General features: G+C 40.9%; 1 non-coding gene across 1 annotated transcript; it reads right to left on the bottom strand.

The window, feature by feature from the left end:
* Positions 1-1,145: 1,145 nt before the first annotated feature.
* On the bottom strand, positions 1,146-1,252 carry LOC141676326 (small nucleolar RNA R71). The gene has a single exon (XR_012556923.1). It is a non-coding gene; the product is annotated as a small nucleolar RNA R71 (small nucleolar RNA).
* Positions 1,253-3,823: the final 2,571 nt, after the last annotated feature.

Raw genomic sequence — 3,823 nt, 5'->3', positions numbered from 1 at the left:
TTAACCATCTTACTTGCCCTATATAATCACGATAGATAACTTGCGCATTAAATCTTTATGTTGTCAAATTCTATAGACATATAGGGTCTCAACATACTTGATGTCTATTCAACTTCTATGTCTTTTATGGATGTCTGGTAGTATGGTATTCGTGCAACGAAACTTAGCGATTACTAGTTTCGTGTTATCTGATTAGTTGTCATCACCATTGCATGCTAAGGTTAAGAACAATGACTTTGAATGAAGTATTTAATGAAGTTAGAATCCTATGTTTGTCTCATATAGTACGTCAACCCTTTAATCTCTTAGTTAATTGCATGTTAGTTAATATCTTAGTTATAAACAACCCAAATTGTTATTCGTCTTAGTATTGAACAATAGCCATATCATTGTTACATAAGTGCATAAATCTTAAGTTAACCAAAAGAGTCTTTGTGGGAACGAACTAGAAAGAATTCTATATTACTTGCGAACGCGTGTACTAGCGTGAATATTAGCGCGTGATTTCATCCTAACAAGTTTTGGCGCCGCTGCCGGGGACGCGGTGTTAGTTTTTAGTTTATATGTTTGTCATCAATGGTCGTTAAAGTTCACTGACTCGAATATTGTTACTTAGTTGGGTACTTGTTGTATTTCAGGTACTCTGGAGTGCGTTTATGCAAACGCGTTCTCGATCTCGTAAGAGAACACTGGATCAAGCGGAGGAAGAGTTTGAATTAGAAGTTGAGAAAGTTGAGGAAGAAGCACTCGTTGCAATGGGAGATCAAACAGCGAATCTGAAGGCTTTGATCGAATATTCTCAGCCTAAGATCAATGACATTCAGTCTAGTATTATCAGACCAACCATCTCGGCTAACACCTTTGAGATCAAGTGGAGCACGATTCTGATGATACAGAATTCAGTTCAGTTTGGGGGTTCTCCTATAGAAGATCCCAATATGCACATCAGGGATTTCATCAAGATCCGCGACACTTTCAAGTTCAATAGAGTTTCTGAAGATTCTATTAAGCTGGGGCTTTTCCCATTCTCTCTGATGGATAAGGCTAAGTGCTGGTTACATTCTCTACCAGTAGGTTCTATCACCAAATGGGAGGATCTTGCTCAAAATTTTCTCAGTAAATTCTTCCCTATGGCGAAGACAGCTGCAATCAGGAATGCTCTTACTCAGTTTATGCAGCAATCTGAAGAATCTTTATGTGAGGCTTGGGATCGCTACAAAGAGATTCTTAGGAAATATCTTCACCATGGCATGCATGATTGGATGATCATAAATTATTTCTACAGTGGTTTGGGCACATAGTCTAGACCCATGCTCGATGCAGCGTCAGGTGGAGCCTTATGGGCCAAAAGCTACGATGAAGCTTATGAGTTGATTGAGCTAATGGCTGCTAATGAATACCGGAACCCAACTCATAGAATACCTCAAGGCAAGGTAGCAGGAGTTCTGGAAGTGGATACAGCTACTGTTATAGCTTCTCAACTTCAAGCTTTGATGATGAAAGTGGATTCTTTGGCTAATTATGGAGTTAATCAGATCACTAGTGTTTGTCTTAGGACCTCAGCGCTTACCACTTGCACCAAAACTCCGGAGTGTTAGTGAGGTGCTACTTTATTCCCTTAAAGGGAACAGCCAGCGCCACGTTTCGAATAGGCAAGATGCTGGATATACCCAACAATCCCCCCCCCCAGCATATTGCCACCAAGCAAATGCCTTACGTTGGGACTCGAACACGTGACCTGCTCTGATACCACTTCTTAGGACCTCAGCGCTTACCACTTGCACCAAAACTCCGGAGTGTTAGTGAGGTGCTACTTTATTCCCTTAAAGGGAACAGCCAGCGCCACGTTTCGAATAGGCAAGATGCTGGATATACCCAACAGTTTGTGAGTTTTGTGCAGGTGCACATGAGACTGAGCATTGTGCTATTTCTAGTAAATCAGCTCATTTTGTGACCAACTTTCAAAGGTTGCAGCAACCAGCTCCAGCCACTTATCATCCCAATAAACACAATCATCCTAACTTCAGCTGGAGCAACAATCAGAATGCGGTGCAATAGCCTTATCAGCCATATACAGCAAAACTATATAATCATCCTGGTTTTCAACAACCTTAATATGCACCTAGGCAATAACTCCAACTTCAGCAGCTACCACAATCTAATGAAAAATCTGAATTGGAGGAGTTGAGGCTCATGTGCAAGAGCCAAGCGGTTTCCATCAAGACTCTGGAGAATCAAATTGGTCAGATTGCCAATGCCTTGATGAATCGACAACCTGGTACACTCCCTAGTGACACTGAAGTTCCAGGCAAAAGGGAAGCTAAGGAGCAGGTTAAGGCAATTACATTAAGGTCTGGAAAGGTTGTGAATCCCGAAAAATATCAAGTTCCAGAATCTGAAGTTGTGGATGAAGAAGATGTACAGAAGGAAGCATAAGTGGAATCAAGGAAGACAACTGTTGTCAACACTCCTCCTAAGGGTAATACAGGGGAAAAACAGGTCTATCCTCCACCTCCTTTTCCTAAGAGGCTGCAGAAGCAAAAGATGGATAAGTAATTTGCTAAGTTTTTGGAAGTTCTCAAGAAACTTCATATCAACATACCTTTCGCTGAAGCTCTTGAACAAATGTCAAGCTATGCGAAGTTCATGAAAGCGATTCTCTCTTGTAAAGTGAAGCTTGATGACTTAGAGACCGTTGCTCTAACAGAGGAATGCAGTGTTGTGCTACAACAAAAGTTGCCTTCGAAGCTTAAAGATCCTGGAAGCTTCACTATTCCTTGCACCATCAGAAAAGTGTCATTCGACAAGTGCTATGTAACTTGGGAGCTAGCATCAATCTGATGCATTTATCAATCTTCAAGAAGTTGGGTTTACCTGATTCAAAGTCTACATATATGTCCTTGCAGTTGGCCGATGAGTGAAGAAAAAAAAAAGCTCTATTACATATCCACGAGGCATTGTGGATGATGTATTGGTCAAAGTGGACAAACTCATCTTTCCTGCTGACTTTGTTATTCTTGATTTCGAGGAAGATAAGAAGATTCCTATAATTTTGGGAAGACCTTTCTTTGCACCTATCATTGATTGATGTGCGGAAAGGTGAGCTCACTGTGTGAGTTCAGGATCAGGATGTGACCTTCAATGTTTTTAATGCCATAAAATTCCCTACGGATGAAGAAGAGTGCTTTAAAGTGGAATTGTTTGAATTTGTGGTTACTTCAGAACTTGATCATATGCTCAAATCAGATGCCTTAGAGAAAGCCTTGATGGGGGATTCCGACAGTGAAGATGATGAAAGTGATGAGCAATTACAGTATTTGAATGCTTCTCCTTGGAAGCGAAGACTGGAAATGCCTTTTGAATCTCTTGAATTGGAGGAGCTGAAAAACTCTCCAAAGCGCCTCAACCCATCTATTGAGGAAGCTCCTACACTTGAGCTTAAACCTTTGCCTGAATATTCGAGGTATGCGTTTTTAGGTGATGTATCTACTTTGCCTGTTATTATTGCATTTGACCTTTCAGGTAGTGATGAGGAAAAGCTCTTGAGAATTCTTAGAAAGTTCAAATCGACAATTAGATGGACTATAGCAGATATCAAGGGAATCAATCCTTCTTATTGCATGCATAAAATTCTGTTAGAGGAAGGAAGCAAGCCTATTGTTGAGCAACAGAGGAGGCTAAATCCGATCATGAAAGAGGTTGTGAAGAAGGAAATTCTCAAGTAGCTAGATGCAGGGATCATCTATCCCATTTCTGACAGTTCTTGGGTAAGCCCAGTTCACTGTGTGCCGAAGAAATGAGGCATCATCGTGGTTGCTAATGA

This window comes from Apium graveolens, chromosome 7 (genome assembly GCF_009905375.1).
Source record: "Apium graveolens cultivar Ventura chromosome 7, ASM990537v1, whole genome shotgun sequence".
Lineage (NCBI taxonomy): Eukaryota > Viridiplantae > Streptophyta > Magnoliopsida > Apiales > Apiaceae > Apium > Apium graveolens.
This window is presented reverse-complemented; position numbering and strand designations above follow the sequence as displayed.